This window comes from Symsagittifera roscoffensis, unplaced genomic scaffold (assembly GCF_963678635.1).
Source record: "Symsagittifera roscoffensis unplaced genomic scaffold, txSymRosc1.1 SCAFFOLD_419, whole genome shotgun sequence".
Lineage (NCBI taxonomy): Eukaryota > Metazoa > Xenacoelomorpha > Acoela > Convolutidae > Symsagittifera > Symsagittifera roscoffensis.
In genome coordinates this window covers 1-26,093 of record NW_026971487.1, presented here as the reverse complement: position 1 = coordinate 26,093, position 26,093 = coordinate 1, and the positions used below count along the sequence as shown (strand labels likewise).

Genomic DNA, 26,093 nt, shown 5'->3' with positions numbered 1-26,093 from the left:
TTTTCATTTTTTCTAGGTCAATTCTCAATTTTTTTTTCTGAAATCGTCAGAAAACAGTAAAAAACCATGATTCTTAGTGAATCAATCCCCAATATGTGCTACGCACTACTCTATGATTACTTTTACAAGCACTAAGCAAGGAAAACTTTAAATCGGTCACTCGGCAAAATCTTTCAATTAATCGATGTTTCATAAATATCCAGCTTTTACAACTTCTTAACCAATTCTTAAATACTTATTAGCGTATGCTATGTACTTCTACAAAATTATTGCAACATAATCTCCTCAAGCTTGCCACGAATTGAGTTTTTACTGTAGATTAAAGATTTTCGGATCGATATCCCCTGAAAATTTCACGAAAGTTTGAACTCGGTTGTTGCTGAATTTATCGTCAATCAGAACCTTTGAATAAAAAAGAAATGACAGAACAAAAACAGTGATGAAAAACTGTATGGTTTTTACTTGAAGTTTTTCAAAATCATCTTCATTGAATTTCAGATTCAGTAACAATTAATATTCATAGTGGTTTGTATGTTTTTAACCAAAAAATATTAATTTTACCTTCTCTCGGAGTGTGTTTGAAGAGTACTGAGCACATAGTTTAACATTATATTGACAATGCTTCTTCTTTAAATGATTAGTGAGTTCCTCGCTGCTATGTGTATAAGAGTTACATTTCGACACTTTAAAACACGGCAGGTTCTACCATGTCTTGACGCATCTTTACGTGTGTATTCTCTGCCACATAAAAGACATGCATATCTTTCGTTTGTATTCAGTGACGGAATCTCAATAAGAAGAGAAAGAATAAATGGGAGATTTAGAATGTCCCAAATTTTTAGAAAAGAAAAGAATAGCCTCAAATAATCAATGAAAGTAAATAAAAACAGCAAATTTCCTAACCAATTGTTTTTAACGTGCAAGAAAATCAGAATGGATATGCTATTTAGCCTAGCTGAAATAAAATTCATCTAATCTAACCATATAGTTTTCAAAAGTTTTGCTATTAACCAATCAGAATCGATCAATACTTACCAGGAAATGTTTATCTTTTCTGATATCAACCAATCAGAATCAAGCATTACTTACAAGGAAATTTTTATCTTTTTTAATATCAACCAATCAGAATCCAGCTTTATTTAAAAGGCAATTTGTATCTCTTTTTTGATATCAAACAATCAGAATCGAGCATTCTTTTACAGTAATATTTGTGGTATTAACCAATCAGAATGAAGTAATCACAGATTTTAAAATTTTTATAGATCAGAACAAAACTATGTTTATGAAATTTCCCAATCAGTTAATTTACTGATTTTTTCTGACATAAATGACATATAATTTTGACACCAAAATGGAAAAAATTGGTTTTCTTGTCTGGTTTATATTATTGTTTCAATAATCAATTCAAATTATGAAATTTCGATCAACATTTTTTTGATTTTTTCGATTTATACTCAATGAAAAAACAATTATCAAGATCTACACTTTTATTGGTGTCTTTTTGGTATATTGTAATATAAACAACTGGAACTCTTTTAAAATTGTATTATCGATTAAAAGATATTCTGATAAATCTAGACTTTGTGTTTGTTTCAACTTCAAAACAGTAATCGAAATAATGTTCTCTATCTCCAATTTTTAATTCATAGGCTCTTCCGTTGTTTTGTTTCTTACTGATAGACCACTCAATCTGAGTTAATTCTTCTAAATAAAAACATTGTTGATAAATTTGGCAGAACGCTTTTGATAGAAAGGTTTTTCTTTCTGAAATAAAAAAAGAAACTTAGAAAACTCAAATTTTTTTATCATTTGAGTTTATCAAATAGTTTATTTTTAGATCACCATAAAAACATTTCCATCATTTAAAAATTGATGTAGCCAATTGAAATGGTAAAAAAAAGAAAACAACCAACTAAAAAGAACATGAAATAAGAATATTAAAAAGGTTTTCAACTACCTTCTTGTTTGTAATTTTGTTCAAATAAGACAAAGTTTACCTGAAAATAGAAAAAAAAGTAATTGAATAAGTTTTTTTTTGTAATTTCTTACGCAATAACTGAAGAATTAACTGATAATAGGTCAATGTTCTATGTCAATTTCGATTAAATTGTATGTTTTGTCTGACTTTTCCTCAGACATTATAGCTCTAAATATACACTTCAGTGAAAAAAAAGTTTTGAACCAATAATATTTCAATTACCAAACATGCAAAACAACACAAAGCATTTCTGAAATTGCAAAATTATCAACAAACATAAAGTCTCCCAAAATTTGGGACAGTTCTTTGAATTCATTCAAAGTATAGTTGACATAGGTAACTTGTTTCATTGCTTCATTCTCTTTTGCAGTGAAGAGTCGAATCTTAATGTAGGGAGGTTTTTTAACATTGTACTTCTTGATCGTGACACAAACTTATCGTCTATTAGAAAATGCTCTGTCATACTTTGTTGCAGTTGTCAAGCCCCTGATCCATAGTTGACTCCTTATCAGAAGTGAGTTCCAATAAAGGAACGACTCCAAGGTTTTCAGCATCATGAATAACAGTATTTCTAATTGCCGAAATTGCTTCTCCTTCTTTTTCACCAACATAGACTTGTTGGGACTTTTCAAATTGTCCCAAATCATTAGTTTTTAATAGTTGAATAACAAATTTGGACATTTAAGGCACCCATTTTCATTGGGCGCGCAAGTCTTTGAGCAACTGTCAAAGTGACTGAGGTTGTGCGTTTCGAGGAAAAGCTAATTCGCCGCACTGAAGTTTCAGTGCGGCGACTAATTCGCCGCATTGAAAATTCGCCATAGGCTATAGATTTCCCAATGTAATAAGATAGGGAATAGGTTTCCCAATGTGTTAAGATGGTAAGGTTTCAGATGGTAAATGTCAGAAAAAAATTTTGGTGACCTAATCTTACCATGTTTTAAGATAGTGTATAGATTTCCCTATGCATAAGGATTCAGTGTAGGGAATAAAGAACTCATTAAGATAGGGAATATATTTCCCAATGTTTTAAGATAGGTAATGGTAAGGTTTCAGTGTGATGGTAAGAAAATGGTAAGAAAAACGGTGTTTTTTGAATTTTGTGTGGAAATGTCTACTTCTTTCGCAAAAACCTCAGCACGCGTTATGTAATTGGTGAGTATTACGTGTACATTGTGTAATGAAAGTATTATGTTTTTGGTTCATGGTAAGTTATTGGTAAGATGGGCAAAAACTTGGATTTTTTATCAAAAATTTTTCAAAAAACTTCCAAATTGCAGAAATCCCATGATTTTGGCTAATGAATTGTTGCTTTTGATCTAATTAAAAAAAGATTTTTACGCACAAAGTTTAAAATTGAGCTCAAAATTTATTTTAATTGGCATCATGTTGAGACAATGATACAAAAACTTTCACTCAAATTATTGAAATACGATAAAGTTTACCATATTTTGAGCTAAAAAGCAAATTAAATAATGCTCTGAACCTATAAAGCTCATAATAGCTGAATCAATATTGAAATATTTAAAATAATTTAATTTTTCGAGAGTGTAAATTAAAAATTAATCAAATCTATCCAAAACTTTTCCATTTTCAGCCTTTTATTTGAGTAATTAACAGGTTTTTTGTCCTTTTAAGGGAGAATTTAAGTGAGAATCTTAATTCAAATGAACAATAAGCGCAGTATTCACTAAAATTTCTAGATGAAACTCCGTGATTCATCTCCTTCTCAGTTTTTCTCAATGAGTAACCCAAACTTAAACAAAAATTAAAACTTCTGAGAAATTTTTCATATTGTAAATAAAAAAATTCAGATCAATGATGAAAAATGCAAAATTTACTGCTAAAATTGACTAAATTGAGGTAATTTTTTTCAAAAAAAGTGTATTAGATTTTAGATGAAGTTCAACAAATTCTTCTTCAAAACTGATGATTATCTCTCTGTTGCAACATAATTTTCATGGTTTTTCCGTAGAAATTTTCTATGTCTTAAGCTTATTCCTGCTTTCTACTTATTGCATGTTTACGCTCTCGAACTCACTTTGCAAGAAATTTGGGTTAGAATTGGATAATTTAGGAGGAAAATCGTATCAATTGAACGAACAATTTGCTGGCAGAGATGAAATTAGAACTGATTTCGTCTGATGATTACGATGTAGTTTGTACATATTCTCCTTTAGGTTCCCCTGTTTAAAAATAACAAAAAGCTCTTCAAGCAAAAATACAGTTTTTGAGATCATTAACTATCACTGTTTTTGCAAAATAGTTTGTAAATTGCTTTTTGTGCTTGATTTGTGTCGGAAGTTTTCTCAAAAATGTCGAAAAGAAAAAGAATCGGTGCTGTTTTAAGCTTTGGAAAGCAAATGTAAATATAAAGAAAATAAAATTGTATTTTTACGTTGATTTCTTAGAATAAATTAAGGGCAGCTTTATTGGTTGTAATTTGAAAACGTCCGGAAATACGCAAGGGAACCTAATTCCTAACGTCTGCAACATAAAAAAACTCCTAAAAGAGCGCGTTACAAAAAAAAATCGATTTCAAAGAAAAATTAAGGGACAAACTGCAACAATTGAAAGTTTTAATAATCGAAATTTAACGCTCAAAAAACTATAATTCTACCTAATTTTTCTTATTTAAAAAAAATTGAAGCCAACCAGAACAAATTTTTTACTGTGTGTCTTTTAGAATCTTTTCATGTTAAATTTCATATAATTCAGAGATCTTACATCTGGCTCTGCTAAAAAATCCGTTTGTTTAGATGGATTCAGCAAGCTCCATATTATTTTCTCTAAAATCTTTCCACATACTTCTTTTTTGTTTTTTATCCAAAATATTGAAAAGCAGATCTTGAAAGCAAATTTTTTGATTTCTCATTCCTGTAGCATCTTCCAAAAGATGTCGTTGTCGAGTTTTCTCCACATGAATTATCCTCAAAACACCTAAATTTTCGTATAAAATTACCTAATAAATCAAATGAAATTAATTATTTTAGTAAGTTAAACATAAATATAAACCTTCGAGAGTTTCTATGTTGGGGATTTTTCTCAATATAAAATTTATAAGCTAAATTTTAGTATAATTATCTCAAAACTCCCAAAGAAGTTAATTGAGTTTCTATCTCATTTTAGAACTTTCTCAGTTTCTGCTTCATCTACTATCTTCCAACTTAATCCTATTTAAACAAAATTTTCATAAAATTGAATTTTAGATGGAAAAATGTATCATTTCAACTCTTGCTCAATGATCCGATGCAGAATTTTACCATAAATCTTTTGCTAAAAATCTTCAAGTGATTTTTTCAACCTAATAACTGTTTGTTGCTGTTTCAACTCTGAATATTTTGAAGCAAGTTTTTGGTTGAGGATTATGTATATTATTAAGTTGAAGTTTTCACAAAATATAAAAAATATATATTTTTTCATTTTTTCTAGGTCAATTCTCAATTTTTTTTTCTGAAATTGTCAGAAAACAGTAGAAAACCATGATTCTTAGTAAATCAATCCCCAATATGTGCTACGCACTACTCTATGATTACTTTTACAAGCACTAAGCAAGGAAAACTTTAAATCGGTCACTCGGCAAAATCTTTCAATTAATCGATGTTTCATAAATATCCAGCTTTTACAACTTCTTAACTAATTCTTAAATACTTATTAGCGTATGTTATGTACTTCTACAAAATTATTGCAACATAATCTCCTCAAGCTTGCCACCAATTGAGTTTTTACTGTAGATTAAAGATTTTCGGATCGATATCCCCTGAAAGTTTAACGAAAGTTTGAACTCGGTTGTTGCTGAATTTATTGTCAATCAGAACCTTTGAATAAAAAAGAAATGACAGAACAAAAACAGTGATGAAAAACTGTATGGTTTTTACTTGAAGTTTTTCAAAATCATCTTCATTGAATTTCAGATTCAGTAACAATTAATATTCATAGTGGTTTGTATCTTTTTAACCAAAAAATATTAATTTTACCTTCTCTCGGAGTGTGTTTGGAGAGTACTGAGCACATAGTTTAACATTATATTGACAATGCTTCTTCTTTAAATGATTAGTGAGTTCCTCGCTGCTATGTGTATAAGAGTTACATTTCGACACTTTAAAACACGGCAGGTTCTACGATGTCTTGACGCATCTTTACGTGTGTATTCTCTGCCACATAAAAGACATGCATATCTTTCGTTTGTATTCAGTGACGGAATCTCAATAAGTAGAGAAAGAATAAATGGGAGATTTAGAATGTCCCAAATTTTTAGAAAAGAAAAGAATAGCCTCAAATAATCAATGAAAGTAAATAAAAACAGCAAATTTCCTAACCAATTGTTTTTAACGTGCAAGAAAATCAGAATGGATATGCTATTTAGCCTAGCTGAAATAAAATTCATCCAATCTAACCATAGAGTTTTCAAAAGTTTTGCTATCAACCAATCAGAATCGATCAATACTTACCAGGAAATGTTTATCTTTTCTGATATCAACCAATCAGAATCAAGCATTACTTACAAGGAAATTTTTATCTTTTTTAATATCAACCTATCAGAATCCAGCTTTATTTAAAAGGCAGTTTGTATCTCTTTTTTGATATCAAACAATCAGAATCGAGCATTCTTTTACAGTAATACTTGTGGTATTAACCAATCAGAATGAAGTAATCACAGATTTTAAAATTTTTATAGATCAGAACAAAAGTATGTTTATGAAATTTCCCAATCAGTTAATTTACTGAATTTTTCTGACATAAATGACATATAATTTTGACACCGAAATGAAAAAAATCGGTTTTCTTGTCTGGTTTATATTATTGTTTCAATAATCAATTCAAATTATGAAATTTCGATCAACATTTTTTTGATTTTTTCGATTTATACTCAATGAAAAAACAATTATCAAGATATACACTTTTATTGGTGTCTTTTTGGTATATTGTAATATAAACAACTGGAACTCTTTTAAAATTGTATTATCGATTAAAAGATATTCTGATAAATCTAGATTTTGTGTTTGTTTCAATTTCAAAACGGTAATCGAAATAATGTTCTCTATCTCCAATTTTTATTTCATAGGCTCTTCCGTTGTTTTGTTTCTTACTGATAGACCACTCAATCTGAGTTAATTCTTCTAAATAAAAACATTGTTGATAAATTTGGCAGAACGCTTTTGATAGAAATGTTTTTCTTTCTGAAATAAAAAAAGAAACTTAGAAAACTCAAATTGTTTTATCATTTGAGTTTATCAAATAGTTTATTTTTAGATCACCATAAAAACATTTCCATCATTTAGAAATTGATGTAGCCAATCGAAATGGTAAAAAAAAGAAAACAACCAACTAAAAAGAACATGAAATAAGAATATTAAAAAGGTTTTCAACTACCTTCTTGTTTGTAATTTTGTTCAAATAAGACAAAGTTTACCTGAAAATAGAAAAAAAAGTAATTGAATAAGTTTTTTTTGTAATTTCTTACGCAATAACTGAAGAATTAACTGATAATAGGTCAATGTTCTATGTCAATTTTGATTAAATTGTATGTTTTGTCTGACTTTTCGTCAGACATTATAGCTCTAAATATACACTTCAGTGAAAAAAAAGTTTTGAACCAATAATATTTCAATTACCAAACATGCAAAACAACACAAAGCATTTCTGAAATTGCAAAATTATCAACAAACATAAAGTCTCCCAAAATTTGGGACAGTTCTTTGAATTCATTCAAAGTATAGTTGACATAGGTAACTTCTTTCATTGCTTCATTCTCTTTTGCAGTGAAGAGTCGAATCTTAATGTAGGGAGGTTTTTTAACATTGTACTTCTTGCTCGTGACACAAACTTATCGTCTATTAGAAAATGCTATGTCATACTTTGTTGCAGTTGTCAAGCCCCTGATCCATAGTTGACTCCTTGTCAGAAGTGAGTTCCAATATAGGAACGACTTCAAGGTTTTCAGCATCATGAATAACAGTATTTCTAATTGCCGAAATTGCTTCTCCTTCTTTTTCACCAACATAGACTTGTTGGGTTTTTTCAAATGGTCCCAAATCATTAGTTTTTAATAGTTGAATGCAGGGTTCAAAATAAATTTTCCTTTTGTACGATTTTTGGAACCAAACAAATCTCCCAATTCTTGATTGAACTTTTGAGAATTTAATTTAATTGGGACTAGTGTCTTATCTTGAGTACATTTTTGAAGAGTAAACTGATCAGATGAGGAGAAATGAGAGAAATGATTTTGAGATTAAATGAAAATGGAAGTAAACAATGTGAGTTATCGCGATTTCGATATATGGAAGTAGTACCAAATATAGAAGGTTTTACATAATTTTTCCCAATATGGAAAGTGTGTAGGCGTTACTTCTCCTTTATAAATCCACAATTTTCTGAAAAAATCATTCTTCCCGATGGCAGCTGCTATGTGTCAAGCGCATCCCAGCTTTTATTCAGATTACAGTAAAAAATCACAATTTGTTTTTGTTTCCAACGAGTTTTACGAAAAATACATAGAAACTCAACATTATTGTATTCTTTATGTTCTTTGGAGAATTGTAAGTTCCATTTGGTTTTAATAGGAACTTCTTTTAACCAAATTTTTTTTAGAGATTAGATAAATATATTTATATATATCAGGAAATTGACTGTCTCTACATTTTGCTCGAACACAGATTCCATTCAAGTATTGTTACATCAAGCATAGAATTGTTCAATCAGCTTAATTGAGCAGTTCAACATAACGTACGACAGAAATGAGCCGAAAAGAAACCTAGTATTGCAAGAAACATCTAACTCGGAAAAATTACCAGAGACATTTTCTAAGTTCTAATCAAAAACTTGCTTCCACACAAACTCATGGTTCAGCTTTTCTGGACAGAATTCGAAAAGCTCAAAATTCAAAATATGAGTCTGATTTGTTGAAGTTTATTGGTTGTTTTATTGATTGTCATCATTCTGTGAATAGTTATTATGTAAACTTTGTGATAAAATTTTCAACTGTCTCACAATGTTTTCTTAGTAGTATGCACTGATAAGTCTTTAAAAACTAAGCTTTGGTGCAGAAACACCTAAATCAGATAAAAAGAAAAACTAATTTAAAAAAAAATGCGAAACTTGAAAAAATGTGTAAAAAGACAAAAATTGAGTTAATTTTCGAGTTTGTTGTCACTTTCTTCTTCTTCATGTGCCACACCATGTTTTCTTCCAAACAGAGCTAAGTTATCCTGTTGAACCTTCAATTTTTCTTTCTTGTACCTTGTATCACGAATTGTTTCAATTTTTCGCCAATCATGTCAGTAATCTATTAAGGGTCTGAAGCACTTCGTCGAATCTCTGTAGAAGATGTCAAATTCAACCATTTTTTCAAAAAAAGTCATTTGTAGTAATTGTTCAATTGCAAGCAAATGAAAACTATTTCCGTATCCAGATCCACAACTTCATCAAATTTTTTTTCCATTTAAATCATATGAAAACCCGTACTTTTTTCTCGAAGGTGACTTAGGCATTGCCAATTCTTTTCTAAATGATCTAATTATTTTACTCTCGAATTGTCTCCATTCTGAAAGATCTATGATAATTTGCTCACTATCCTGGGAGATTGTATTAAATTTGAAAATCTTGACTGTATCGGTACCAATTATAAACTGGATGCAGTAACTCGCCCGTTCTCTTATGATTGGTTTCAAAGTTTGAGATAGATTTCCGTTTTTTTAAAAAATCTACTCATGTTGATAGAATGAACTGAACTGTAGTAGATCTCAAATGAAATGAAATTTAAATTTATCAGCTGTAGATTTTGTTGAAATTCTCATAAAAATATCTGAACTCATTCAAAAAATGAGCAACACTTGGTTGACTTTAATTGTTTAAAGTGTTTTGTAAAAGAGTTTAAAGAGTTTTTTTATTGTCCTGAAAATAATTTTAAAAGGTTTTTTAAACAGAAAAAATTTCCTTGAAAATTGTTTCTATTAATTACAACCTCGGTATTTTTATTTAGATTTAAAAAACCAACAAATTAAGTAAAATCCACAAATTTTTTCATCAATCTCATCATCTTAGAGTTCGTTTTGGAATTCTGACTGGTGAAACTTTTATTGGAAAACTCTAGATCATAGAAAATTAAGAAAAAACTAGAGGTTAATGTGTAAGACTTCTTATAAAGTTCGCGAATATTTTCTTTAGATTCTAAAAATTAGAAGATTTTAGAAGTTTATGAATAAGGACGTCAATCTCTCTGGTCGAAATATTCTAGAACTTTTACTGTTCTAAAAAAGTTAAAGTGTAATGACGTCATTTTCTCAGGTGGAATTACTTTTTTATTACCTAAATCATTCGAAAGACGCCTTCTTAGCTCAGTAGAAAATCTTGTCAGACCCTCGGATTGGTTTTTTTCAAATATTTTTTTTAATGATAATTGAATATTTGTTACAAGAATCCTGTCAAATTTAATTTTTTTCCAGCTTGATCAGTTCTTAACATATAAATAAAGATAGTTTTCATTACGTGTATCAAAAATTCTCTCAAGAGGTTTTGCAAGATGCTAGGAAATCTAAGAATTTTGAAAAAGTAAAGTGCATGTTTTTTCTTGGTTTTTAAAAAATTTAAACAAACTGTAACTTTATTAAGATAAGGCGAAAAACGCAAATATTCAATGTAAGAAAAAAGTTGACTAATTGCTTGGAAAACTTCTATATTGATGACTTTCGTTGCTATTCCCTATGTTAATACATAGGTTTTCTATTGTTTCTGATCCACAGACATGCAAAAATTAGTTTTCTGAAGAATTAAGTTTTTAACAAAATTTTCATAAAGACTAGTAATTAACTGTGCAAAAAAAATTGTAATGATTTATTTTGGTAAGATGCTAAAAGTGGTTCTTTTTTTCTACAAAACCCGAAAAGTTTTTCATTTTTTCCGACAAATTGCAAAGTTTGTTTAAATTTTTTCAGCACAGTACCAAAAGAGTTTTATTTTTTTCAGCAAGATGTGAAAAGTGTTTCAATTTTTTCAAGCGTATGTGAAAAAGGTTTCACTTTTTTCTACCAATGCGAAAAGTGTTTCGCTTTCTTGAACAAAATGTGAAAATTGTTTCTTTTTTTTCGACAAATTACCAAAAGTGTTTCAATTTTTTTGACAAGATGCGAAAGTTGTTTCACTTTTTTGACATGATGCAAGAACCATTAGATAATTTTTTATTTGTGTACAATTTTTTTTCTAGTTTTCCAAAAATGTGTGCAGTTTTTTAACATGTCTACGAGTTCGGAGCCCTAAATTAAGTTCTAATTGTTTTTTATTGATTTAAGCTGAATTTCTCGTCTTTTCTCAGAATTAAATTAAAATTGCAGAAATTAGGTAATTACAAAAAAACGAAGTTGATAGCAAACAACAATTATTTACAAAATTATTTTATCAAAGAGCTGTCGAGAGTTCTGGAGGTTCTCTATAAAACGCAGAGCTGGACGAGGTTGTAGGGGTTATTGTGGAGTTCGAGGCATCCTTGTTTCTGAGAAACCCTGATTTTCATCTATTGTGATGAGGTTTTCGGCTGATCCTGCTTCCTCCCAAAGTAAGAGGAAGTCGTCGACTGTTTGAGCCACAAATCTTGAGTCAGGAGTGTCAGGATAGTTCATTCCCTCGTGCTCAGTCATTAGATTGGGATGTCCATTTGTGCCAGAAAAACACCAGAGACTGTTTCTCGCACTTGAATTTGTACTAGATCAGGCGAAAATTCTACAGAGTACATAAGGTTGCTGTTTTGCACTGAAATTTGAGTAATTAATTGATTTAAAGAGTAAAAACAAGAAAAAGCTGAGAGCGAGGGTAGCTGACGAAAAATAAATTCAAATTAAGGTGTTTCGAGCTGCGAGAGGAGGAAGTGGACGGTAGCTAATTTGAAAACAAAATGATTTGTATTTAGGAGTTAGGGGTACCTTCAACTCGAATGTGTGGGTTTGAACAATCAGAATTGATGTTCCTTATTTGGATTCTAGTCGTGTCCAACCAGATTTCAGCTTCTTTTTATGGAATTCTTGAATAAAATCGTGTCCAATTGGAAATAGTACTCCATTTTAATTACTTTTTACACATTTTCGGTTCCAATCAGAGGAGCTTTTTAAGGACTTAAATCTTCCAAATAAGTAAAAATATACAGAAAAGCAATCACAAAAACAAATGACCAAAAGTAGTTTGCAGTAAAAATAAGAAATATTGCTGATATAAGTAATAAAAGAAAAAAAAGTTATTAAAAGTAACATCTCTGCAATTTTCTTCATCAAGTTGCATTTTTTGTATGTAATCAATGAGAAATTGCTGATTTTTGAGTAGATAGTCAAGTTCTTTGATTTTGATGTAGATATGAGAGGATAACTCAAGGTTGTTGAGTTTTTCAAAGCAAATTTCTGGAAATCTGATTCCAAACCGAATCAAGCAGGATTTGGAAATTTGAAAATCATTAAATTAATGAAGGAATAAAGAACTTTGCTGGGAAATTTTTACGACTTTGGGTATTGGGTAGGGGATAAAAAGAGTCTCTGATATAATATTGTACAATTTTTTTATCAACTTCAAATTCTCGAGAAGAAAAAAAATTTCTTTCCTCGTGAGGTTTAATTCAGCCGTAAGTTTGAAGCTTTGATACGCGGTACATGGATCAAAAGTAAACTCTTTGAATGAGTAAGTTTCCCTAAACAGACCTTTACTTAGAAGGAGAACTCGATTTTGGACAATATAAACGTTCAAAAAATTGTGAAAAAAAAAGAGTCAACATCTATTTCACCAATAAGAAAAACAATTGAAATTTTTCATTCTTGTAGAGTAAATCGAGGAAATTCAAATGTTTTTTGATAGACTTTTTTCGAATAATGATTAAAGCTTTGAAAAAATGATAGAAAAAGTTCGCTTTTAGAAAATGCTGGATTCTGATTGGTTGATTTCCAACAAACAGATTATTTTAATTTCAGCTAGGCTAAATAGCAAATTCAATCTGATTTTCTTTCATGTTAAAAACAATTGGTTGAGAAATTTGCCGTTTTTATTCAATTTTATTTATTTTTTGATGCTATTCAACTTCTCTTTTCCAAAAATTTCGGACATTTTAAAGCTCCCATTTCTTTTCTTTTTCTAGTTATTGAGATGCCCTCACTGAACAGAAACGATAAAGTTGCATGTCTTGAATGTGGAAGAGAATACACAATTGAAGATTCGTCAAGACATCGAAAGCACTGAGACGTTTTAAAGTGTTCCAATTGTAACTTTTATACATATAACAGCGAGGAACTTACTAATCAAATCAACAAGAAGCATTGTCAAGATAATGTTAAATTATGTGCTCAGAAGCCTCCAAATACACTCCAAGAGAAGGTAAAATTAAAATATTTTTTATAAAAACATAGGAGAAAATAATTTGAATAATAATTTTTTACTGAATCTGAAAAGTCTATACACTAAATTTTAAAAAACTCTAGTGAAAATTATACAATTTTTTCATCACTATTCTTGTTCTGTCATGCTTTTTATTCAAAAGTTCTGGTTGACGATAAAACCAGCAACAACCGAGTTCAAATTGTCGTGAAATTTTCAATGGAAATCGATCCGAAAATCTTTAGTCTACAGTAAAATCTCCATTGGTTGCAAGCTTGCGGAGATTTGGTTGCGATAAATCTGTGGTAAAAATGAATCACATACGTAAATGATTGCTTAAGTATTTGTTGAAAAATTATTTAAAAAATTTGGATAAAACTTCGATTAATTGAAAGGCTATACCCTGTGACCACTTTAAAAATTTCCTTTCTTAGTGCTTGTAAAAGTAATCATAGAGTAGTGCGTAGCAGATATTGGGGGTTGATTTACTAAAAATTATGATTTTCTCTTGCTTTTTTTCTACAACCCAGAAAAGAAAATGATAATTGACCTGGAAAAGATGAAAAAATGTATGTTTTGCCAACATTTGAAAATTTCAAGATAATAATATACATCATTCTCAACCAAAAATTTACTTCAATATAGAAATTCAGAGTTGAAACAGCAACATACAGTTATCAGGTCAAGAAAAGGATTTCAAGTTTTTTTTTGTAAAGATTTATGGTATTTTTCTGCTTCAGATTAATGAAAGTTCGTTGAAATGATACATTTTTTCCTCTAAAACTCAATTTTCAAATAAAAATTTGTTCAAACTGGATTAAGTTTCAAGATAGTAGATGAAGCAGAAACTGACAAAATATCAAATTGAGATAGAAACTCAATCTAATTCATTAGGAGCTTAGGGATTTTCTTATTTAAATTTAGCTTATATGTTACATCTTGAAAAAAAATCCAACATAAAAGTGTAATGATTGGAAAAATTTTTATTATTTGATATACTAGGTTAACTTATATGAAAATTCAGATTTTTTGAAAATAATTTGTTGTGAAGAAAACCCAACTCCAACATCTTTTGGAAGATGATACATGAAGCATAAATCAAAAATTTGCTTTCAAGGTCTACATTTCATTCTTTTGGATAAAAATTTTTGATGTAGAAAGATTTTTAGAGAAGTTAAAATGGAGCACACTGAAAAATTCTAATCAAACTAACCCTTTAGCAGAACCAGATGTATAGTCTCTTACTTCTACAAATTTTAACAAGAAAAATTTCAAGTAAACACACAGTAAAAATTTAGTTCTGTTTGCTTCAATTTTTTTTTTCAATTAGAAGATTACGTTGAATTAAAGAGATTTTTTTTTGCTTAATAAATTTAGCAAAATTATTCAATTGTTACATTTTCCACTTCGATTTATTTTCCTTAATCACTGTTTTTGAGAACACATCTCTTAGATGTTATAAATGTTGCAGAAAAATGGAACTACGTTCCCTTGCGTATTTCTACTTCCAAAGGTTTTGCAGATTATAAACAAGCTTAATTTATTCAAAAATAAATTAGGCTGCTCTTAAATAAATTCAGAAAATAAACGAAAATAAATTCAGAGCTGCTCTTAAATTATTCAAAGAAATTAACGTAAAAATACACTTTTAAATTCTCGATTTATACATGTGGTTTCCAAAGCTTAAAATAACACCGATTTTTTCTCGCTTCGACATTTTTGAGAAAACTTCCAACACAAACCAAGAACAAAAAGCGATTTACAAACTATTTTGCAAGAAAATGATAATTAATGATCTCAAAAACTGTATTTTTACTTGGATAGTTACTATAATATAATATAATTAAACAGGGGAACCTAAAGGAGAATCTGTACAAATAACATCGTAATAATCAGACGATATCAGTTCTAATTTCATCTCTGCCAGCAAATTGTTCGTTCAATTGATACAAATTTCCTCCTAAATTCTCCAGTTCTAACCAAAAATTCTTGCAAATTTAGTTCGAGAGCGCAAACATGCAATAAACAGAGAGCCAGAATAAGATTAAGACAGAAAAAAATTCTACAGAAAAACAATGAAAATTATGTTCTAGAAGCAACAGAGATAAAATCGTCAGTTTTGAAGAAGATTTTTGTTGAATATCATACAACCTAATATACTTTTAAGAATAAAATACCCCATTTTTAGTCAATTTTATCAGTAAAACGTTCAGCTTTTATCAATGATCTGAAATTTATTAATCATAAAAATGTTAAAAACGTCTCAGAAATTGTAATTTTTGTACAAGTTTGGGTTATTATTTAAGAAAAAACTGAAGAGCTGGATCATGGAGTTTGATCTCGAAATTTCAATGAATATTGCTCTTATTGCTTATTTGATTTGAGGTTCTTAGGTGAATTCGCCTTGAATTGAACAAAAAAACCAGTCAATTACACAAATGAAAGGTTAAAAATGGAAAACTTGGATAGATTTGATTAACTTTTACTTTCTCGAAAATTACAATTAATTACCTTATTTTCCCGAGAAGTCGGAAGTATCAAAAATGATTCAGCTTATATGATCTTTATATGTTTGAACCGTTATATAAACCATTTTTTGAGCCTAAATTAGGGTAAACTTTATCTTATTTCTTTATTTTGAGAGAAAATTGTAGAAAAATCCATATTTTTATTTAAAGTTTTGTATCACTGTCTCAACATGATGCCAATTAAAATACAATTTAAGGTTAGTTTTGAACTCTACTTATATTTATATTTTTTTCAATCAGATCAGATGCACCAAAAATTAGCCAACATTTTGAGATTTCTGCAAATTTTTTGCATTTTTGCAAATTTTGAATTTTTTGCATTCTTTTCCAAAAAGTTGAAATGAGTTTTTTTGAAGTGTCAGCATAGTTTCAGCTGTATTAAGTACTCCTTGAAAAAGTAAGACCATCTAATAAATTAATTGTTAAGCGAATTTTATCAATTCTTATCGTGTTTTGAGCTTTTTTGAAAAACTTTCAATTTTTTTGATAAAAATTCCAAGTTTTTGCACATCTTACCATTGACTCACCTTGAACCAAAAAAAAACATTATACTTTCATTACACGTAATACTCACCAATTACATAACGCGGGCTGAGATTTTTGCGAAAATCTAGAAATTTCTACACAAAATCCCAAAAAAATACCGTTTTTCTAACCATTTTCTTACCATCACACTGAAACCTTTCCATTCACTATCTTAATACATTGTGAACCTATTTCCTATGTTAATACAATGCATTTCTAAACCTTATACATAGAGATATCTATACACTATATCACAAAACGTAGAAGTTAGCTAAAAAACTTAAGTATTGGCAAACTCGAGCTCCAAAAAACTCGGGCGCCAAATTTTTTTTTAAACATATCATCTAACCATCTGAAACCTTACCATTGTAAAACATAAGGAATCCTATCCTAATGAGTTCTTAATTCCCTACAAAGAATTTCTATTACATAGGGAAATCTATACACTATACATGGGAAATTCGGGCGCCGAAAAAAACTTACCATCTGAAACTTACCATCTGAAACCTGGTATCTTAATACATTGGAAAACCTATTACCTATCTTAATACATCGGGAAATCTACAGCCTATGTTAATACATAGAATGAAGACCGAATAGTCTATAGCCTATGTTAATATATGGAGGTCTTCACCCCCACCCATTCTTAATTCCCTACAAAGAATTTCTATTACATAGGGAAATCTATACACTATACATGGGAAATTCGGGCGCCGAAAAAACTTACCATCTGAAACTTACCATCTGAAACTTACCATCTGAAACCTGGTATCTTAATACATTGGGAAACCTATTCCCTATCTTAATACATTGGGAAATCTATAGCATGGGGACTTAAATGTAGGTGTTAAATTTAAGAAGAGGTCTGTTAAAAGTGTTAAGTACATGGTTTGTAAAATTAACTAAGTCATAAATTCGAAAAAACACACAGAAATCAAGTTGAAAAGAAAAGCATTTTTTTGTAGACGTTGAATGAACAGGCCAAAAACAATTTTTTTAGCTTATTTAGGACGGTTGTCAAATTGCTTTAACATTTTTGTCTGCGAAAAACCAATTCAATTCAAATAAATTGTATATATTTTTGTTTTTCTTCCAGGCCCTATCGTTCCGAACATGTAGAAGGTAGTATTTCCGTTTCCGATTTTCGTTTTAACGCAAAATCAGGTATCATAAAAAAAATGACTTAAAATCATATTGAAGAGTTTTCAGTCATAATTTTGGATGAATTTGAAACTTCAGTTATAATATATTGAGGTTTGAAGACTTCAAGCTATTTAATTGTCAAGAAATTACGAACACCATAGTTAGAAATAGCTGTTGCTTGGAATATTTTGTGATACTTGTCAGCAATCGTCTGTTTTTGACTTTTTCTCTTGTCTTAGATCAATTAATACATCTTCTTTGTCGTGAATTTGTTAAAGCACTATAAAAAGTTTTGATTTCAGCTAATCTTTTAAAGTCTCTCTTTGCTTTCATTTGTTTGATATAGCGTCTCTGGTTTTCATTGTAGATGTTAAGGCTCATCTAGAGGTCTGCGATGTTGCTAAGTGCTCATTAAAAGATCCAGCTCATTTAAAAAATAAATATCATTGCAGATGGCCCAAAACGGTCATTATTTGTCGAGATGTCGAGACCAGTTATCACATTCCATGCTCGTTCCCAGTTCGCCTTATAAACTCGAATTATTGTGGAGTCTGTTTTATCTCAAGTTTTTCTATTTAATTAGTTTCCTTGTTTTGTTTCAAAAGCTCATAACAAATATCAAGAATAATAGTTCCAAGTTTTCGTGTTCACGAGCTTAGGTCAATTCTCTTATGTCTTTCTGGAATGTTTTCACTTTCTTGACGTTTTTCATCGTCGCATATATATGCGTGCAACATATATATGCCTTGATGTTGTTGAAAATGTGCATCAAACAGTGCACTGTACAGTCGGCTCTATTTTGCAATTGCAAAACAAAAATGAAAAATCGGGAGGGGTTAGGGTGGGGTGTCCATTAGCTTAGTCCTAAGCTATGTCGAGGTGAGTGTGCTAGCTTGTCGAGTTGGCTGTCTAAGCTGAAGTCGGCGGCTGTCAAGATGAGGTTCGTAGGATGTCAAGTTGAGGTTTCTCTGTTGTCCTGAACTCAGTGTTCAAAAGTTCGACTACGCAAAAAAAGTTGAAGTCTGCTGATAGGAAGAGCTGGTCGATCCTCATCTTGTCAAGATGTCGAGAGCAAGTAGCTTGTAATCGGAAAGTGCAACTTCCCCTAAACAACGTTTCTTACAACCTTACTTGCTTTTCTTACTTTCTATGTACATCTTCATGTTCCGGAGTAGAATCATGTTCCGGAGTTGATCATGTTCCGGAGTAGAATTCAGATCTGATGAATTAAGGAGACTGGCTGGTCGTTGTTTGCCGCAGTTCCTTGTCGAAGAAAATCGACTAGTCGTTGTCGTTATCCAAGTAATTACAGGTTGAAGAAAACTGGTTTTAGTCAGAAATTTAGGTAGAGAAGATGAGAGCATAAACGAACGTTGTAAAAAAACTTTATGAGGCAAACAAGCTGTTGTTGTGTATCAGGTGTCGTTGTCATACAAAACGTATTTCTTGCATCGGGGTATCGTCGTTGCTGTATGTCTAAATTCGTTAAGGAATACAAAGCTGGCAGACTCTTCCGTTCTTACTTTTCAAGATGTAATTGTTGGAGAGGATGCTCCGTTTGATCGCTGTTCTTTGGCGCGGGTTGTTGAGTGTAGAAGTCTGAACAAACAGGAGCGAGAGTAATGCTGGGATTTGAACACTTCCATGGCGGGTTCCAGCGTTGTATTGTCGTATTACATTGTCGCCTGATGAGATCGGTGATTCTATGAGACCTAGTGGCCTAATCTACGTGGAATTAGATCTTCTAAAATCGAAACGGGTTGTCCGTTTGAAATAGGCGGAGTTTTGGATGTCCATTTTCGTCGAAGAAGCAGATTTGGGATGAAATCTTTAAATAGGCGGTTCCAAACATGGTCTGATAGCTACTGTGCAAATTTCCTTTGCTTCATCAATGTTAATGGCTTAGAATTAATTTTTGGAGGCATTCTGGCAATTATTCTTCCGAGAAGGAAATGGTTAGGGGTCAGGGCTTCGATTTTGCAGGGAGAAGACGATACAAACGTGATGGGTCGTGTATTCATAAATTGTTCAATCTCGCACAACAAGGTGTTGAAAGTTTCTTTTGTGAGGGCTTCAGATCCAATGATGGCGTAAAGAGAGTTTTTTGACGCTACTTTCCCAGACCCGACCAAAGTTTGGTGCACAGCCTGGGTTGAATTTCCAAGATATCTGGTGTTCTCCAAAAAAGTAGTTCATCGAGGAGCTGTCGATGGTGGTCATCAGTTCTATTTTTTTTGCTGCTGTGAAGTTCGTTGCGTTGTCAGAGCGGATTTCTGAAGGGGTGCCTCTTCTCGGAAGACAGAGGCGGAGGGCTGTTAGAGTTGCGTCGGATGCTAGGTCATGGCACGTTTCCAGATGAATTCCGCGAGTGGTCATGCAGGTAAAAATCGGTTCATACCGTTTGTTATAGGTGGTTGAATTGTTTGACGCGAAGAGTCCAAAAATGTCAAGACCACTTTGCTGAAAAGGGAATGGCTTATCTGATGTAAATCGAAATGATGGGAGAGGAGACTTTTCAGGTTGGAGTCCATAGGCGAGCTGGCGTCGGCAGTCGTAACAACTATTGTACAATTTACGTATTTAAGATCTAGCTGAGAGAATCCAATAGTCAGCTTGAAGTGTGTTGCGTGTATGCTCGGGTGCGGAAAGCTCATTAGAGATGTGAACATGTTGTATGAGGAGGTAATTTGCTGGGTGTTTTCCGTCTAAAGCAACGGGATGCTTTGAACAAAAGTCAAGTCTTGACTTTTGTATTCTTCCTTAGGCTCGCATGATGTTGCTTCGACATGATTCCTTTGGCTGGGAATAATATTACCAAGTTTTTGTGTTCATGAGTTAAAGGCAATTCACTTTTGTTTTCTGGAATGTTCTAACTTTCTTGTCGTTTTCTTTGTCTCATATATATGCGTTCAACATATATATGCCTTGATGTTGTTGAAATTGTGCATCAAACAGTGCACTGTACAAGCCTATAGGTAACATGGTCGCCTTTTCAATTATATGTCTCTTTGTTTTTTTGTGGAATAGTTGCCCAATTTGATATATATAATCTTCAAAAATCTAGCGAAAAAAATTTTGTCGGAAAAATTATCTTCGCCTGGAAATTTTTTCAGAATTTGCTTATTTGCTCATATGCTCTTTTCAGACTTTTACATCTGTTCGAACTTTTTGCTATTAATCATTGTATCACTCTTTTTGTTCAATTTTTTTCATGATTATTAGTTACTGTGTACGCGCTACTTTTTTCGGATCTTCTGTTAACTATCTCCCCCTTATGATATTTTGAAATGAATTTCCCCCCCTATAAAGAAAGAACTTAACAGTTAAGCATATACGAATTATGTACCTTGTTAAAGGTTTCAGCCCTATTGCAATAAGGGAGGAAATAGTTAACAAGATCCTTTTTTTCCATTCAAAACGTTGAACTCAAAAAACGGGAAATTTAGTTCAAAAAACAACAACCGGCTATTGTTTTATTAAACATGTTTTGTAAACTTTTTTTTTGGATGCTCTGCTTTTTAAATGCTCAATCTAACTATTTTCTGATTTTAAAGCAAAACTTGGATATGTAATGAATTAAATTTTTTTCCCACATATTCTTATTGTCAATTAATTCGAACAAAACAAGCTATGCTTTTATTTATCCATATCAGGAGCCTTTTGTGGGATTTAGAACAAGAGTTTTCAACTTTGCGCATTGCTTATCAGTGTGTTATTTAATCTCATAGTTTATTGTAAGTGCTGCCTCTCTTTGGACAAAATTTGTTTCACTTTCGAATAAAGTGATGGAATTGTTGTGCTAGTCGGATGTTTTTTTTTTGTTCAAATAAGCTTCGACTTCTTTATAGATAGTTTTTCTAAAACCACCTGAGAGCTTTTTTATCCGGCTCAAAATTTTTATTATATTTGAAAACATTTTTCAATCCGGCTCAGATCCAAATCTAGTCTCTCTAATGCGGCCCTAGAAAATCATGCAAACTCAATGCACTATTTGTTTTATTTAAGACTTCACTTGGTGCTAAATATACTACTATGTACTTTAATTAGCGTGTGGGAGGATAATTTGAATAAAATCAAAAAACTACAAACAAAATAAAGCACTCCTCTGTAAGATGTTAAAGGGCATCAGGGCATCCCTCCGATACGAGCTGTCATGATTATGGTTACCTAATTTATTTTTTCTATGGGTCAAAATTCTAAAAATGCATTAAGCAAAGAAAACCTAGTTAATCGCTTGGTGAATTTTTTGTTTTAATTTCAACAAAAAGTGCCACCCGGATTGACCAAAACTTCTGATCATACATTTTCCATATATGAGAAACATTAATAACGAATGATATAACAAAAAAAAAAAACTTTTAAAATTTGGCGAATTTTTTCAACGACGATTATTTAAAAAATTTGAATTCTTAAATTATCAGACATTGATCAAGGCATACATAAACACGCCATACAAAAAAATAGGAATTTTCAGCGTTTTTGAAAAAATTATAAAGCGAAAAGGAAAAAAAAATCCCAACATAAGTGTATCCAGGACTACGTTATGCACACAAAAAAATTATTTTTGCATGCAAAAAAGTTTTTTGGAAAATGTTTGCTTGCGTACAAAAAAACGATTTGCGGTTGAAAAAAAAAGCAAAAAAAATTTTGAGGCAATTTTTTGTGTCGCCATCAAAAAAATGCTAGTCGTACAATTTCCATATATGGGAATTGTATGACAAGGATTTTTTCAAAAAACGAAAACTTCTGATCTTTAACACCAGATAGTTTTATTAGAATCAAATAGCCGCAGAAATTAGTTTAAATTGTATGAAAATTATATGACAAGCATTTTCCCACACACTTGATGTATGGAATTGAATGATAACCATTTTCGGTGTATGGAGGTCAACCCGGGCAATGACTACCCACTTTTCCGCTTGTCTACTTTGCCGAATGAAGTGAGGGGGGGGGGCTACTTACGGATTCTGCCCGTTTCTAGTTCGGAGACACAGTGGGCGGCTGTGAGCACCCATCTGACTCCCACCACTGAACCCCCACATATGGTACTCGCACATGAGCTGCACCGGAGCGCCACAAAGAACCTCAAGGGCAAAATGATTATACAATATAGTACGTGACATTTTTAATGTAATTGTTGTAATAAAAATTTTTAGGTGAAATCTTTTTTGTAGGTGAAATCATTCATTCTATGTGAGGCAAACGTAGGAAATAATCTGACATAACCATCACTTGAGAGAGCATCATTATATTCACTTAAGATGTATTGAGTTATGACCTTTGGTCTGTACTCATAGAGTAACTTCGGATAACGTATACCATCTGCTCGTCACTCTATCTTAATTTCGGCCGAATAGATTCGTGCAACTTCTTAGTCTCATACCAATCTTAATCTTAGTCTTATATCTCCTAGTCTCAATAGATCAAGTGTATACTGGTTTATGCGAGTTAGTTGCCAGAAGGAGAAACAACTGTATTCTAAGTTTCATTTAAATTGTTCTGGTGCTGAAACTACAAGAAGTTTCAGCACTTAAAAATAAGTGTAAATGTTAGAGATAGAATATGATTGGTTAGTTAGTAATATTTTATAGTGATAGTTTTATCAATAATCTAATTGGTTTATAAATACTGGTTTAGAGCTGGTTCCAGTATCCTTTCCCAGGTGTCTCAGAGTAAATCAGTTTTCATTTATCCTTACAATTTGGTTATTCCTCCAAACAGATATGTGAAAAACCTCTGATACGGGCGTATATTTTTTCAACAAAAGTCTTGCATCGCCAGTAAACGCCTAATTTTGTCCAGTTTGAGTTAACAGAAAAAAGTCTAAGCTCTGTATCAGGGGCGGATTTAGGGGAGGACGGGGGGCGGACGCCCTTTCCCTCAGGGATTCGACCCCCTGCCGACCCAAAGGTTCCCCCTTTGTACTATTTTGAGACATCCATTTTTGGCGATGGACCCCAAAAATTTTCTAAAGGCGCCTTGGGCGCCAATATATACTAGTTTTGAGGGGGGAGGACGCGCCGAAAAAATGCGTTTTTTTGGTCAAAATTTTCCAAAAAGTGCCTAAAAACGCCTTTTTTGGCCTGTTTTTTCAAAGTTTTGCCTACGGCGCAGAAAATTTGGCCAAAGTAGGAAAAGAACAGTGCTTTGGGAGAGCTCGAAAAATCAATTTGGTCGACCTAAAAAAAAGGTCGACAAAAGTTTCAAAATTTTTGAAAATCCGCCTCCCCCGTCGAGAAAATCCTAGGGTCGTGATTTAGGAGAGCTTGGAATGATTTAGGAGAGCTTGGAATGTCAGTTCGATGAAGCTAAACAAAAGGTCGACAAAGTTTTTTTGAAAATCCTTCTCGAGAAAATCGTAGATCCACCTTTGCCTGTATTGATTAATACCCTTGCGACAAGCAAGTGCTTTGCAATCTGGTACCAGATTTTTTTCTCATAAAAAATTTTGTTCACAGGACTCATCTGGACTCCTGTTGGTTCCTTGATTCACAATGATTTCAAGAAACATAGTGTCTCAAGCATATTTAGCTTGTAGGTGATGAATAAGCCTGGGATTCGAATCTGACAAGGACTTGTTTTTTTTTCAAACAACGTTTTCTGTTTCAAATAAAATTGAAGGCCTAATATTTGTTTGCTTATCTTTTGTCGGCTTAGTCGGCAAACATCAAAGATTGTTTAGTTTTGCAAAAACAGTTTTCCTTGTAGTTGTTTTGGTGTTTTAGCATTTTAAAAATTTGCATGAATCGAATTTGAAATTTACATTGGTTGTAATTTTACCAACTCGACTTTTAATTTTTTGATTTTTCTAAATTTGTTTTTTTCCGGCTTAATTTGTTTTCTTTTTTTTTCATATCAACTTAGTGGCCTCTTTTAGCATCGTTTGAGGACCGAACAAAACTTTTTGTGTGCCTTCGTGTACTCGGAGGGGAAAGGGTTTTTAAAAACTTTTTTAGTAGTTTTTAGTTTTGTTTCTTCTTAAATGCTGCCCAGGTATTTTCAGCTTTGCTACCGCTTGATAATTTAAAGTTCAAATTCACTGAACCGTCCGGATCATCTGGCGTAGAGGTAACACAAATGCTTGAGACAGCAAAAGTTTGTGCATTGAATCTAAACTGGACTGTTTATTTTTGTTAACTAAAGTTTTCGTGCTTTTTCTGACTATTGTTATTCTGTTATTTTTTGTCGGCTTAGCTTCCGTAGCGCAAAATCTTTTGAATTTTCTGTTTTGTTCCAAGTTGCTCTAAAACTCACGCTTGAGACTGCAAAGCCCGTGAGTTCGACTCTAGTCGAGACTTATTTTTTGCATACCGAAAATTTTCGGCTACTTTAGAAGAAAGAATTTTTTTGAACATTTGGCTTCTTTCTATCATAATGAAAGCTCGTTGCATTTCTATCATTCCGAAATCTCATTAATGGTACTTTAATTTTTTAAGGTGTTTTTTTCTGCTTTGTTGCAATTTTAGTGGCAAAAAATTTGTGTTGCGAAAGTTTTATACTCCGTGAGTGGAAGACAGAGCTTGAAGAGTGGAAGACAAAATGTATTTTACAAAAACAACTTTAAAAAACGTTAAAAAATGCAAGGAAAATGTTGCGCCGTACATTTTATGTAACGATAATTGCATCAATTTTTATGTCTTATCACGAAGTTGATTGTTGTATCGTTCAATCTTCTCCATCATTTTTTTGTCGTCAATGTTAAGTTTTGTGCGTTTTAAACCTGCGCTGATAATTTGGGTTTGTTGCAATCGAGCGTGCTATTAGACGTCTCAGTAAGTCACTGGATAACTCGAACCTTTCAACGCGCAAAGCGCTCCGCCTTTAACACTATTTAAAAGCACCTCTTTTTGCAAAAAGAGCTCCAACAAAGTCTGTAAAAGACAGCTAAAATAGGGTCTTTTTAATTTTTTGGTTTTAATGAATTTTTTTTTAAAAATAACTTGCATTCCATTTTTTACTCTTACTCACAAAAAAAACAATTGGTTGTTTGAACTTGGTTTGCCCATCAAATTGTTTGTGAACGGTTTGGACAAAATTCGAACTGTTTTGTTTTGCCAGAAAACATTCAAAAACCGCTCAATTTTTGGTCAAGGTAATGACTGAAAAGTTTCGTATTTTTGAGCGAAATAAGGATCATAATTTGGTCAAAAAGGCCGCTCGAACCTTGCTCCACAACAGTTTTTTGGAGTCAGTAAACAAAATTTTTCGGAATGGGCAGACTCTGGTAGGCAATTACAAGTAGTTGAATTCATCGTTGTATGCAGGGGCGGATCTAAGATTTTCTCCCGCGGCGTAGAAAAGGTGAGGGATTTTTCAAAAAAACTCGAGCGGGGGTATTTTCGGAAGTTTTTATTGGCCTGTCTTTTTATGTCGACCAAAATGATTTCTATGCCAACTCACAATAAGGACCCTAATTCGATCAAATGTCCTACGCTACAGGCAAGTTTAGCAGAAAAACAGACAAAAGAAGCGTTTAATAAAGCACTTTTCAGAAAAAGTTTGACCAAAAAAATCGTGTTTTATTGGCACGCGCTCCCCCTCGAATTTAGTATATACTGGCGCTAAGGGTGCCGTTT

At 31.8% G+C, this 26,093-nt stretch overlaps 1 long non-coding RNA gene across 1 annotated transcript in view; it reads right to left on the bottom strand.

Moving 5' to 3' along the window:
- LOC134856467 (uncharacterized) overlaps positions 1–22,599 on the bottom strand; it is a 33,739-nt gene extending 11,140 nt beyond the window's left edge. Inside the window, exon 1 of the long non-coding RNA XR_010164819.1 lies at positions 22,480–22,599. This is a non-coding gene — a long non-coding RNA (uncharacterized LOC134856467). The remainder of the gene's footprint in view (positions 1–22,479) is intronic.
- Between the last annotated feature and the right edge of the window lie 3,494 nt (positions 22,600–26,093).